Here is a 15670-nt window from a genome sequence, read left to right on the forward strand (position 1 = left end):
GGTAAGGTTTTTTTTTAGTCTTCTGTGTATTTAATGTTTTACAGCAGAATGCCCAACACAAATCATCATAACTGCCAAATAGCTGCGCAAAACAGTATATATAGTGCTTAAGTACAAATGGGAGGCATGATTTTTTTTAAAATAAATACTTAAAGGGGCAGCCAGGTGGCTCAGCGAGTAAGAGTACTGGCTCCAGTGTTGGGACGACCTGGAGATCGAATCCCGGGCTCAGACACTCAGCACCACACCCAGAAATAACTGGCCGTGTAACCTTGAGCAAGTTACTTAACCCCAATTGCTTAAAAAAAAAAATACTTAAAAGTAAATTTATGGTCCTACAAAAGAGCATTTAAACTAGATGGTCTAATCTGATCTGCCTCCTTGGACCCACAGTAACTGTTATTTTTCCCAAAACCAATAAAATCAATATACTGGATCATCATCAGTTCCACTATGTGAATAATGGATCACAACAAATGAGTCCCTTTTTCTAAGAGCTTTTCCTGGCTCCTCTACAGACATGATCTGGCCTGGATAAAAAGGCAACAGGAAATTCTTGAAGGTCAATGGCCCAAAATGCTAAGTGTGGTTAAGTATTCTACATGATCTATATTCACTGGTCCCTTTTTCAGTTAGGATGTACTTAGATTACTTTCTTCAATTCATCGTACAGGACAAGCACGAAAGCTCCACTCATGTCTCTAAGAACACTGGAACAGCACCCTTGAAGAAAGCTTTGCCCCTTCATCTTTAGCAATCTTCTTCCAGTAGTCAATTGTCCCAGTGTGCATGATATCAGCTCCTTTGTGCCCAGACTGCATCATCATTGGCCATCTTACTGTATCAAAGGGCTAGGAGACCACACCTGCTACTGCAGTCAGTGATTGTGCAATCATCCAGCTTATCACAATATGAGTGCTCTTAGGATCTGGGAGCATACCCTTTGTTGTATCATAGATTTCAAAGTAAGCTGCTCTATAGATAACGATACCCTTGCAGTGAGACATTGAAACCTTGATACAAGCCCTGAATTCCATCAGACTTGGTGATTTTCACAAGGCAGTCTCCCAGGCCTTTGAATTCTCCCTCAGTGCCAGATTTTCCAACATCAGTGCGAAGCTGGTTCTCGAAAAATCTGAGGGGTAGACAAAGCAGAGAAGTGTCTCCAGCTGCAGCACCAGAGGCAAGATTGTCAGCAAAATACCTCCAAAATTGTGTGGGCTTGTCCACTCCCCTCCCCCCAAAACACCTGCTTATACTTATCCTTAAAGGCAAAGTTAAGGGCCTGGGTGGGGAAATATTTGATGACATTTGCTAAGTGACCCCTCTAGAAGGAAAGCACCCTTTGTTCCTTTGGAATTCAGACTATACAGTCCATTATGCCTTTGTACTGCTTATTTGTAGCAATTTGTTTACTTTCATGCTGCACCTGCAATGGTAGCTCAACTCTCTCAATGGGGGCCACCTTGGTCTTGGAGACAGCTGCTGTGATGCCACCGGACAGGAAGTCCTTGGCGAAGGTGATGGGCCGAATGGTGAGAGAGGGCCGAAAGCTGGGGAACTCTTAGCTGCTTTCACAGCCCCTTGCTACAACTCAGACCAAAAGCTGCTATTAGTTTTGTAGAGGATAAATTCTTTTCCCATCATTCTAGGTTCTGGCAAAAGCATTTCCCAGATTAATATCTTTAGAGTGTTGTGGATGTTTTTTTGTTGCCTGTAAACGTTCTTTGGACAAGGGCAAAAATTTTCCACTAATTGCCACAAGTGGATGAAACTATATGCAGTATGACGTGAGAGTTATTACTGTTTTCAAAGCAAATGATAAATGGATCCATGGAGGGAAGCTGTCTACTTTAATAACTATTTAAATGCCTACAGAGAGCAGCTTGTTTCATTTTATTTTAGTTCATAGTTAGCTTCAAGAATTGAAGTATGCCAGTTAGCTCACAGTGTTAAATTATACAGAAAGCAGCTGCACATCCCTTCAAGTATTCCATTTTATTCCCTTTATTCCATGTAGTTTTTTTCACCCCTAGAATGACTGTACAGTGTTCAATGAGCTTCACCCTGTTTTCCTTAAAGTTCAGAGCAATAAATAGGGCAGGGTAGCTAAGACTTTGCATTAGGACATTGGCCTCTGGGGAAGAGCACTGCCTCTATGCACATATCATAATCCTGTATTGTAGGCATCTCTAGCGTCTTCCACACTACAGTTATTTACAGTACAGGATTACAGTTCCGTCTCTTGTCCACCACAAGGTTGTTATGCCTTAGGCTCCTATCTCCATCTGAGCCTAGGGCTCATATCCCCCCACAACAACTTATCCCATTTACCCTTTTCAGACTTCTGGCAATTGAGGGGTATAGTCTAGTCACACAATTTACTGCAGGGGTTGGTTTGGACTTCGTGGGGAACTGGATGCCATAACCCCAATGTGTACCTTCTCTCCCCCTTCCCCTGACCTCTACTAACTGAATTTATCTTAGGTAACAGAATTGTTAGTTAAATCTTTATTAAAAAAAGATGTAAGAAATCAAGACAAAACAAAAATTGTTCTGCCACTGAAAGCCTGACAAATTCAGTTCAATTTAATTTCTGGGTTAGTTATCCCTACCGTTAGTCTATCTATCCGACGATCAGCTCTATTGATTTTCTTTCTCTTTTGTGATAAGCTTACTGAGTTTGGTCATGGGGTTAGGTCATTTTTTCATTCTGGAATGGTGAGTAAATTTCATTGTATGTTTTGTTTATATTCAGCCATGATTGTCATTATCCTTGTCTCCAACATAAACTTTCATTTTTATTATTCAGCCTTGTTGTAGGTGTTTTGTAGAATCCCATTTTCTGCTAAGTTGCACAAGTCTTTCCTCAAATCCTAGACTTGAATTATTTCTGTCATTTATTTTTCATAGACCTAACATAGGGAGAGGAAAAAAAAAAGTTTGGGAGGCTTAGTTTCAGAAGGGCTACTCAGGAAGTCTTCTCATCATGGAACACATCCATCAAACTCATTGGGGAAATTGTCATGCATAGGAAAATAATTTTTCTCTCCTAGATGATGTGCAGCTAAGCTTCACCCCTCAGTATTCAGCCATGAAAGGGACTCAGTGGAGTTTATATGCTTGGTTGTTAGTCAAATTTGTGGTGCAGGAGAGATAACTATAAACCCTTAAGTATTACAAGCTTCAAATGTTTCAAATACAACAAGGAAGATCATTTTGTTGTTCCAGCTGCAGGAGGCAAGGCTGGCTGAATTGTTGCTTTTCTCCATTAAAATGATCTTGTAAAATGATTTTGCCATGGCTTTGTGGAGGGAAGAACTGGGGAAATATCTTTCTTTTTACATCAGGACCACCACCAATAGTTTGAGTTTTGTATTATATAAACTTTAATTTGGAAGACAATTTTTGGACTCTGTGATGAGAAGATAGATCCTATTAGGGGTAACTCAGGGATCATAGAAATTCAATGGGCTAGCCTTTTGGTACTTGCTGCTTGGGACAATGGGAAATCAGACCCTAGTCATCCAGATGAAAATCCTTGGACTTTAAGCCTTTGTTTCAAAGAATTTCTTGGATGAAGAATCCCTGATATTTTCCTCTCCTACTCTCACAGCATGGCCTGCCTTTTTACTCTTTCTTCTATAATATCCCTTAATCAGGGACCCAACTTAGCCTAAGGTTCAAAACCTCAAGTTTTAAATTTTTTTGATAACTTTATTGCAGTAGAATTCATTTCCTTTGTTATCCTATGTATATCGTTTTATATACTTTAAATTGCTTTCCAAGAAGGGATCCATAGGTTTCATCGTGTCAAAGGGTTCATGACACAAAGTGTTCATTACGCAAAAAAGGATAAAATCTTCATCTTAAATCTTTTTTTTTTTCATTTTTATGTCCCTTGCCATCTCCCTAGTCCAGGCCATCACCACCACCTCAAATATGGAGCATTTGTGATAACTTCCTGAACATTTCAATCTATCCTATATTGCTCCTAACTGATTAAGATTCCTGAAATGCCATGTTGTATCTATTACTTCCTTGTTAAAATAGGATTATCAGTTCCCCATTTCCAATGGGACATAGTACAAATTCCTTAGAATGAAATTGAAGACTACATTCACTGCTTTAGCATTCATCTCTAAAATTTTATTATTTTTATTCATTTAAAAATTTTATTTTAACCTTTCAGTCAATAAGAACTTGTTTTGTCTCATTCCTACTCCTAATTGAAAAGAAAGAAAAGAAAAATCTTTGTAACAAATATGCATAATTAAATAGTATACATTCCTATATGTCCAAAAATTTACATCTCATTCCACAACTTGAAGTCATTACCTTTCTGTCAGAAAGGCAGTAAAGCATCATTCATCACCAGTTTTCTGGAATCATGGTTTATTAGAGTTGTCATTCAAAGTTATTTTTTATCATGTTTTTGTTGTATAAATAATTATCTTAGTTCTATTCCCTTCAATATGCATCAGTTCATACAAGTCTTCTCTTCCATTTTGTCATTTTTATAGCATAATAGTATTCCATTATATTTATATGTATGTGTATATGTTATATATATACATATAGATGTATATATATCTATATATAATTTCTTCAGTCTAAAATTGTTTCTACTTGTCTACATGAATTCTACACTCCAGTAAAAGCTGGTTTAGCCATTGTTACCTGTACAAACTATGGTGACCTTGGCTTCCACAACTTTCACTCATTGCCAAGAATGCCTTCTCCACACCTGGATTTATCCTTCTATAAAGAATCAGCTCAAATTTATTTATTTTTCTTTCTTTCTTTTTTATTGTTTTTGCTTTTTGGAGGGCAGTTGAGGTTAAGTGACTTGTCCAGAGTCACACGGCTAGTAAGTGTGTCAGGTGTCTGAGGCTGGATTTGAATTCAGATCCTCCTGACTCCAGAGCCAGTGCTTTATTCACTGCACCACCTAGCCACCTCATGAATTTTATTTCTTTAATGAAACCTCCTCTGGCTACTCCAGCTGTATGATTTTTTTACTTCTCTGAATATTTTTCTTCTAGCACTTATTGTATAAGGCACTTTGCAGATACTGGTGTTATCTTTGCTGTTATTTACATTTCTGTCGTGCCTCCTCAAAGGCTTAATCCCGTGAGAGCAGATGTTATATTTTCTAATTCACAGTGCCTATGTGTGCCTTTTCTGGGTCTTTTTCCTTCATGGCATTGTATGGGTGGAGCATTTATTAAGTTTTTATTATATCTGTATCAAACACTAGCTTGGCACATACAAATACAAGCAAAAAAGACAATCCTTATTTTGAAAGAGCCTACATTATATTGGAAGATGACAGCACAGAAAGGGGAGATGGAATGGGTGGGGAGTGAGGAGTGTGGAGGAGATACCAGGATGGGGCCAAGACTGGTGGCAAAGAGTTGAAGTCTGGTGACTGAAGAGTGGAGTTGGAAAAAATGTCTCCTTTCCAGGTCACCAGTATCCTACTGTGGGTTTTTGACTGTATAGTATACTAGTCATTGTGAAGTGGTCTGATAAGATTACCTTGACTTTGAAAGAATGATGACAAAACAGTCAGAAGAAGAATCAAGTCCTAGCTCTGATGTTTCATAGCTATGTGAGTGTGAACAATTCATTTTAACTCTCTGAGGTTTATTTTTTCATCTAGAAAAATAAGTCACTATTTGCACTGTGTACTTCACAAGTTGTGGTTGGAAAAACAATCTGGGAACCATCAAATTTGGTAAAAATAGGAGTTATTGTTCACACTAAGGGATTAATGACTTGTGGTTTACTGTGTTATCCCTCCCAAGGGTGTTTGTTTCACAGAAGACCCAGGAGACCTCAATGTTAAATTCCAATGTCTAATTATAGAATTTTAGTCACTGTTGTGGAAGGATGAGAGGGGTGAGATATATTTGGGTTAGCATTTTGGAATTTGGTGAAATAATAAGAATCTATGTCTGTTTGGAGGGTGGTCACTAGTAGAGTGCCACCAAAATCTGTGCTTGCCTCTGTTCTGTTTAAAATTTTTGTCATTGGTTTGGATGGCATGCTTATCAAATTTTCAGATGCCATAAAATCTTGGAGAAGTAGCTAAGTAATTTTATTACCAAAAGTTCTCAGTAGACAAATAATGAATTGAATCTAATAAGATAAACATCAATATGGTAGAGTAGTGAAAAGTACAGCTTAGCTCTATTCCAGAAACCTTTTATATGCATCTGAATTGGTCGAAGGAGTGAAGAATATACAACCATATAAAGTTAAATACAGAAATACATGTTACTGAAAAGACAAAAATGAAGGCAAGAATAATAGCAAAAGGGAAATAAATATGGCTAGATTAAGGGAGGAATTAGATCTAAAAAAACCAAATTCTGACTAAGGCTGTACAAAAATATCTATAGCAGCTCTTAGTGAGTGCACATCAGTTGGGAAATGGCTGAATAAGTTATGGTACATGAATGTAATAGAATGATATTGTGTTAGAAAAATGATGAAGGAGAAGTTTTCAGAGAAACTGGGGAAGACATATAAACTGATGAAGAGTGAAGTGAGCAAAACCAAAAGAACATTTTATATAATAGTAACTGTATTATATAGGCATAAACTTAGGAAGACTTAGGAACATTGATAAATAAAATGTCCAAAATTAATTCCAAAGGACTCATAATAAAACATGTTATCTATTTTCTGATAGAGAAGTGACATACTTAGAGTATAGATATAGAAATGATCAATGTGGGAATTGGTTTTGCTTAACTAGATCTGTTTATAATAAAGTTTCTTTTCTTTCTTTCTCAATAGGGTAGGAGAGAGAAGAGATTAAAAATCTCTGCTTATTGAAAAATAAAAATTAATTTAAAAATAAGAAAGACTTCAGGAAAAATATCTTCAAATCTTATACATGTATTAAAAAATTATTTGCATAAGTATCGGACAAATGCATAGACAGTAATTCATGTGAAAAACTTGGGAGATTTTAGCTGATCAAAAGCTAAATAGGAGTCTCTAAGGTGAAATGATAGCCAAAAAAGTGAAAGCAATTCTAAATTTCATTAAAGGTATATAATGTCTAATACAAGAAAAGTTATAATAAGGACAAACCATATTGGTAGAGTAAGAGGGAGCAGCAGTACAGTTTCCACTCCCAATTTCACAATTACTCCTGGAGTAATTTTTTCCAGATACCTGAAAAGTTCATGATTAACAAAATCAAGGAAAAATCATAATGAGTAATTTTTTCAGCCCAGGTTATCATTGGAAGAGAAAGAGATATCTGTAGACAATGAGGATGAAGCCTGACTGGAGAGTATTCTACAAACATTTCCAGAGGGAGAAGTAAATTGGGACCTCTGACTGTGCATTAAGATAAAAAGAGGTCTTGAATCCAAGACAGAGGCGACCTGAGTATGCAGGGACCATGAACAGATGCCAGCTTTTTTTTTTTTTTTAAGCAATTGGGGTTAAGTAACTTGCTCAAGTTTACATGGCCAGTTATTTCTGGGTGTGGTGCTAAGTATCTGAGCCTGGACTTGATTCCCAGGTCATCCTGACACTGGGGCCAGTGCTCTTATTCACGGGGCTACCTGGCCACCCCTAGATGCCAGTTTTCCACTCTGTTTCTCTGAAGCCCAGAGTGTGTGGCATACCCAGTAGAGAATGAGGAGGTGACCTGCAGCTGAGGGTGACAGACTAAGGTAAGGGGCAGTTACAGGCTTGAGGTCATGTACTAGAAGATCAGTAAGAGAAATGAGCAGTTGTGTGGCTGTGACCTTGGAGTAGCTCTCAGATTTAATCCCACATTGCTCTGAAGCCAGGAAGTGAGTAAACAAGTCAGGTGACTCAAAGCAAGGGGGAGCTTAGCATTCTATTACTTAGATGTACAGAAGAAATACAGCTAGCTAACTGTGACTGGGGCCAGCAGCAGTCTACTGGAGCTGCACTGAGGGGCAAGCCTGCAGTTGTGGTGCCTATTCCCCAAATTGGGTCAAGAGCTTGTAAAACTCTAAGCAGGATGGTAGTGATCTGATTTTGTCCTAGAGCTGGCTATTTTCAGTGCGCTGAGACTGCTTAGGTCATCAACCTAAGATCCTTGAAGAATATATCACTTAGCACTCAGAGAATATTGCAGCAGCAAAAATGATTTGATAAATGAAAAGAGTGCTAGAGGAAAGAATTGTAAAAGAATTGAAGACCATGGCAGAAAAACTTGGAAGGATTAGTGTAAGAGATAGAAAACCTCACAAGCTATCAGAAATCCTAAAAATTAGAACTGGTCAAATAGAAATTAATAACTCTAAGAGATAATAAGATAAATAAAAACAAAGTTAAAAAACTAGAGTGCATATTGCGGAGGCAGATGGTACTGACCTGAGATGACTCCACTCTAATCCTCCCTTCCCAGTAGTCATAGACCAGAATCTTCCTACTTCTTTGCTCATGGCACTGATGAGCAGGGATTCGACAACTGAAATATTTCTGGTAAGATAGAGAACCACTCATCCTTCCCAGGAGTCTTTCTACCTCACTCCAAAGACCACTTGGTTCAACAATCTAAACTTCTATTGCATATTGGTATGACTGAGCATTGCCATCTACCCTGCTACTCCCTCCACACCCTTGGGCAATCCCATCTTTCTTACTGATTCACCTTAAGAAACATTGGGTCTCTCCATCTGTCCTATATCTAAAGTCTCTTATATGTGTTGTCTTTCCCAATTAGAATGAGTCTTGAGAGAGAAATTATCTATATCTTCTTTTTATTTACCCTGAACTTAGCATAGTGCTTGCAGCTTAGCAAATGCTTAATAAAGGTTTTTTTTATTCACTCATACATTAATCCCCATTTTGCATGTATTTTGTATAAAAATCTTTATGTACAGATTTTTTTTTCCCTGATAGAATATAAGCAATTTGAGGCCAGGGAGTGTTTCACCCTTGTCTTCATATACCCAGCACCTAGCCCAGAATTTGGTACATAGTAAGTACCCCATAATGCTAGATGATTGATTGACCATAAATTGAAAGTCATAAGCAAAGTCCTCAAGTCAATCATTCATTAACATGAATGAGAAAAGACAGGATTGAAAATCAGAGCCAAATCACTATCAACAAACAATTCTAGGTTCAGCATATACATTAAATGTGAACATCATGTGTGTGAGTGAGAGGAGTCCAACAAGGCCTATATTCCAGTTTTGCCAAGAGATGCTCCCTGTGAGTTTCAAGTCCTTTTAACTATCTCCCCTCACTTTTGCTTCCTCACATCTTCCAACAGCTGTATTCTGGAGCATATACAATTCTCTAATTAAACGGAGTAAACATATTCATATGATGAGGAAATCTCATTCCTGGTGCTAAATTCTTGGAGAAATGTATTGCATGGGTCCTTGTATGAAGACATACCTTTGCAAATGACTAAAAAATTTGAATCAACATATTTCTTTATGTTGATGTATTATAGAAAGTTTGTTGATATCTTAGGAAAAACTGGAAGGTTAATATTAAATTTCATTTTAGTGAAGAGATTTCTGGGAAGAGTGTTTAAATATATTGTTATTCTGATGATCTCCCTTTAATATTTAATATTCATTAGGTCTCAGAGAATCTTTAGGAATGAATATTTAACATACTCATTATATTATACTTCTTGAACATCTGAAATCTCAAAGAAGCCTTTAGAAAGTTTTGGATCTCATCAATGCTCCTTTGAGTTATCTGAAGAGAGCACAAGATGTTTAGAATTCTGTGTTTTAGATGAAAGATGTATCAATATCCTTTAGATACAAGATGGGCAAACTGGGATGGGATGGTTTTGACCCCTTGGTTATAATTAATTAGCAAGATTTATATGTGTTCTCTCTCTGTTTCTGCCAGTTCAATTTCCAGATCTGTGATTGCATCACTGTGCAGAACTGTTGAAACTCCCTACTCTTGCTGGGTAAACTCCCATCACATATGCAGATCAGCAACTTTTCCATAATTTATAATCTTAAAGAGTACCTGGGGGCACTGAGAGGATAAGTGAGTTGTCCAGGGTCACATGGATCACATTTGCGAAAGGCAGGCTTTGACCCAGGTCTTCCTAATTCCAGTATTTAATATGCAATGCAGTAAGTGTGGGCAAGTGCATTATTAGATTATAAGTGTTAGGTAAAGAAAAATCACAAGAAAGCAAAAAAAAAACCACAACCCTAAAAAAAACACCCTTCTATTTTGCCTTTCTTTGACTTTGTCTCTTGAAAATATGTATTTTCTTTCCACTATCAATATTCAAGCATGTGTTCATTAAAAATGAATTAAATGGTGTAAAGTCTTTTGAATTTTATTGCTCATAGTAATATTTTTCATCTTTAGCAATGTTTCTTTTGCTTAGACTATTAGTGAGGGGCAGTGATGAATAGAGAGCTGGCTTTAGAGTCAGAAAGTCATAGATTTATGCCTTGTCTCCTTCTTGACTCAGAGGTTAGTTCTCTAGAGATATACTATATATAGAATATGTACAGATACACTTGGCAGAGGCAAACTAGCTCTGACTTTTGTAAAATAAGCAAACAATAAACTTGTAAGGATCTCATATTTTCTATATATGTCAGTCAATTATATGACCATAAAAGTGGTCATCTATTATAAAAAGTCATTCATTAAAACTTGCCTATTCTTTTATTTTTTATTTTCAAAAATATTTTCTTTTTTTCCCAATTACATGTAAAAACAATTTTTCACATTTGTTGTTTTTCCCTGAAGTTTTGAGATTAAATTCTATTCCTCCCCTTCCCACTCTGAAATGGTAAGCAGTCTAATATAGATTATACATGTGTAATCATGTAAAACATTTCTATATTCGTCATTTTGTACAAAGAGAGAGAAAGAATCAAAAGAAAGGAAGGCAGAAAGAAAGTGAAAAATAGTACGCTTTAGTCCATATTCAGGCAACAACATTTCTTTCCCTGGAGGTGGGTAGAATTTTTTTTTTATCATAAGTACTTTGGGATTGTCTTGGATCATTATAATGCTGAGAATAGCTAAGTCAGTCACAGTTCTTCATTTTACAATATTTCTGTTACTATGTACAATGACCTTTTAACTTCACTTTGCATCATTTCATGTAAGTCTTTCAAGGTTTTTCTGAAATTTGTCTGCTTGTCATTTCTTATAGCACAATATTCCATTATAATCATATACTATAATTTTTTCAGCCATTCCCCAATTGATGGATATCTCCTCAATTTCCAATTCTTAGCTACCACAAGAAGAGCTGATATATGAATGTATATATATATATATGTATGTGTATATATACACATATGTATGTATATGCAAACAGGTTCTCCCCCCACTTTTTGAAAAAAAATTTCTTTAGGATACAGACCTAGCAATGGTATTGTTGTATCAAAGGATATATATAGAGTTTTGCAGCCCTTTAGGCTATAAATTGCTCTCCAGAATGGTTGGATTAGTTCACAACTCCATCCATAATGCATTAGTGTCCCAGTTTTCCCACCTCTCTTCCAAGACTTATTATTTTCCTTTTTTTGTCATATTAGTGAATATGATAGGTATGAGGTACTGCCTTAAAGTTGTTTTAATTTGCATTTATCAAATCAATAGTGATTTAGAGCATTTTTATATGACTATAGCTTTGATTTCTCTTTCTGAAAACTGCTTGTTCATATCCTTTGACCATTTGTCAACTAGGTATAAATTTGGCTCACTTTGCTATATATTTGAGAAATTAGGCTTTTGTTAGAGAAACTTGCTGTAAAATTATTCTTCCCAGTTTTCTGCTTTTCTTCTAATTTTGCTTGCATTGTCTTTACTTGTGCAAAACCTTTTAAAAATCTTATATAATCAAAACGATTCATTTTACATTTCATAATGCCCTCTTTCGTTTGGTCCTAAGTTCTTCCCTCATAGATCTGACAACTATTCCATGTTTCCCTAATTTGCTTATGGTATCACCTTTTACATCTAAATAATGTACCCTGGTGGTCTATACTTGGTTTCTACCATACTGTTTTCCAGTTTTCCAGCAATTTTTGTCAAATAATGAGTTTTTGTTCCAAAAGTTTACATCTTTGGGTTTATCAAATACTAAACAACTGACATTTTGATAATTATCACTTCATAAAACAGTTTGAGATCTGTAATGACTAGGCTACCTTTCCTCACTTTTTTTTTCATTGATTACTTTGACATTCTTGACCTTTTGTTCTTCCTGATGAATTTTGTTATTATTTTCTCTAGTTCTATAAAATAATTTTTGATAATTTGATTGGCATGGAACTGAATAAGTAGGTTAATTTGGATCAAATTTTCATTTTTATTTTATTGGCTTGGCCTACTGATGAGCAATTAATATTTTTTTTCCAATTGCTTGGAACTAACTTTATTTTTATGAAAAATGTTTTTTAATGGTATTCATTTAGTTCCTGGGTTTGTCTTAGTAAGTAGACTCCCAAGTATTTCATATTGTCTATAGTTATCTTAAATTGAAATTATCTTTCTGTTCTTATTACTAGACATTTTGGCAATACATAGAAATGTTGATTGTTGTGGATATTTTGGTATCCTTCAATTTTGCTAAAGTTGTTAGTTACTTCAAATAGTTGTTTAGTTGATTTTTGAGAATTCTCTAAGTATACCATCATATCATCTACAAAGAGTGATAGTTTTATTTCCTCATTGCCTGTTGTAATTCTTTAAATTTCTGTTTCTTTTATTATTGCTATAGCTAGCATTTCTAGAACAATATTGAATAATATTGGTGATAATTGGGCATTGGTTCTTTACCTCTGATTTTATTAGGAAAGCTTTTAGCTAATCCCCATTTCAGACAATGCTTGCTGATGGTTTTAGAGAAATATTACTTGTTATTTTAAGGTAAGTTCCATTATTCCTATGGTCTATAGTGTTTTTAATAGGAATGGGTTTATATTTTCTTAAAGACTTTTTTTCTGCATCTCTTGAGATACTCATATGGTTTCTGTTGGTTTTGTTACTGATATGGCCAATTCGTCTGATAGTTTTCCTAATATTGAACCAACCCTGCATTCCTGGTATAAATCACGCCTGGTCATAGTGTGATCTTTGTTATATATTTCTGTAATCTCCTTGCTAGTATTTTTTAAAATGTTTGCATCAATATTCTTTTAAGGAAATTGATCTACAATTCTCTTTTTCTGTTTTTGGTTCAGGAATTGGTTCCTTATTTGTGTTGTAAAATGAATTTGGCAGGGCTCCTTTGCTTATTTTCCCAAATAGTTTATATAGTATTGGGATTAAGTGTTCTTTAAGTTTTTGATAGAATTTACTGGTGAATTCATCTGACCTTAGGGACTTTTTCTTAGTGAGTTCATTGATGGCTTATTTGATTTCTTTTTCTAAAATTGGGTTAATTAAGTATGCTATTTCCTCTTCTCTTAATATGGGCAATTTTTCTTTTTGTAAATATTTAACCATCTCATTTTTATTGTTAAATTTATTGAAATATAATTGGGCAAAATAGCTCCTAATAATTGTTTTAATTTCTTCTTCATTTTTTTCCAGTGGTGTCTGAGACTCATAGAGATAATAAATGAATTGGGAGCTGATGAAATCACCAAGTGATATAAAAATGCTACCAATTCCACCAAGAAATATAAATGGGGCCATACAGGACCAGGAGACATTTTATGTATTGTATTTGTTTCACAATTTTCTGTGCCCCCAAAATTCAATACCAAGTTCCTACCCTATTGGTGATGAGCCTCTCTGTACTTATCTTGGTTGTTCTTTGTTTTATTTTATTTTGTTGCCAGAGTCATCCTTGAAGCTGTTCCAGTGTGGAAACTATTAGAACAGTTTTCAAGAATCCAGGAAGCACCTGCATGAAACAATGAAGTATTGGATTTGTGCTTTGTGGAGGTACAAAATATGGGGAAGATATTGCTTTAAGATCAAAATGTCTAAACAAGATATTTGTTATATATATATATATATTTAAATATATAAATATATATTTAATATATATATATATATATATATATATTGAGGAGGATGATATTATACAGAAACATTGCTTTAAGCAAATACATTATTGGACTTGGCCTTGACAAGAAGGTGAAGGGGGGGGAAGCGTGGGTGGGATGCTGGGAACAAACACTAGAGATAGAAAGTTTCTATAAAGAAAACTTCAAATGATGTTTTACGAAGGTATGTTGCTATTGAGGTAAAAGTCACAGGCACACAAACTACCAAAACACACACAATATCTTCCATGACCATAAACTGTATACCTAATAATCTTGGTCAGCACTCACACAAGAATGAAGTTAGGAATGTAATAATTGAGTGAATAAGTGATGTTGGCTTGTGAAAGCTGGAAAAACATGCAAAACTTATGTTCAGCCTATGTCAATGATATATTGTCATATGTGAAGAATGGAAAATTAATTACTACATATTATAGATTGGTCATAATTAATCTTAATCATTGTCCAATGCACAAGGAAATGGAAAACAGTTCTAAAGAGAAAGATTTCTATAATTATTGATCTGGTTCCACTGATAGCTTTAAGCATGTAAGTCTGCTTTTAGGAAATGAGAACACTTGTGTTTCCATATCACATATGTTTGGATTCCACACCTTTTACCTTGTGATACCAGGGACCTAGAAAAAAATCATGTTTTACGTGTAGGCATGGCAAGGTATAAGTCAAGGTACAAATTTTTGTACTTTGATAGTTAACTTGGCTGCTACCTCTACAGGTACAGATAGCAACTTTTCTATGACTTCTCATTTGATTTCATCTCATCTCTGTCCTCCCCTATATCCTATCCTCCATGGAGCATATCTCTCAAATAATAAGGTAATCCTTTAGCTAAATTTTTTTTAACATTTTGTGGATACCATTGTAGCACTTAGAATGTTCATCTGTTACTCCTAATGCTTGTTGCACGACTACCCCATTTTTTCCCATCACACATTTCATGGGTGATAGTCATCATGGATGCAAGTTGTTAATGGAAATATAATACAGTCCATCTTTACCCACTTTGTGCCTTATTGTCATTTGGGTTGGGTCACACATTTTTTAAAATTTGCACTGATATAGAGTTAATGGTAGAATAGTATTGTGTAAAATACATGTTTTAGGGTCAGAGAACAGCTTAGGATAACTGAAAGTGATAACTTTCCAGCTAAAATGCAATCTACTTTCTTCTTTTTAAATTTTGGACCTTCCTTATTTTCTCTCTCTAGAGCCATATTATATTGCTTATAGAAATGAAGTGCAGGTAGAAAATTTTGTATATGCAGACGTAGTGATGTATTAACTTAACAGGTTGCTCATGTAATTACGAGCTATATTCTTGGTCATGAAATTCATAAATACTGCATAAAACCATTTTTAAACAACAAATGATTAGCTTTGACATTACAAGTGCAACGACAACTCTAGTTTATGAATTTTTAAATTGCTTTTACTTGTTATGTAGTGCATAATCAGCCAAACACTTTATTTGCAAGTTCATTGTTTCTTAACTTTCTCAGTGTGTTTGATTAATTTTTGAGCCTAAATGCTGTTTTTATAGCCTTTCCATTTCTTAGATTCCCAAATGAGAAAAATGGACTTTCACATATGAAAGGTCAGTAAAATAAACTTATCATTTGAATGTCAAGGACATA

The 15670-nt window shown here is 35.2% G+C and overlaps 1 pseudogene; it reads right to left on the bottom strand.

The window, feature by feature from the left end:
* Positions 1–352: 352 nt before the first annotated feature.
* On the bottom strand, positions 353–3842 carry LOC138166490 (ADP/ATP translocase 3-like; annotated as a pseudogene).
* Between the last annotated feature and the right edge of the window lie 11828 nt (positions 3843–15670).

This window comes from Petaurus breviceps, unplaced genomic scaffold, assembly GCF_028583685.1.
Source record: "Petaurus breviceps papuanus isolate PSGF00001 unplaced genomic scaffold, PetGlider_PUasm1.0 224, whole genome shotgun sequence".
Lineage (NCBI taxonomy): Eukaryota > Metazoa > Chordata > Mammalia > Diprotodontia > Petauridae > Petaurus > Petaurus breviceps.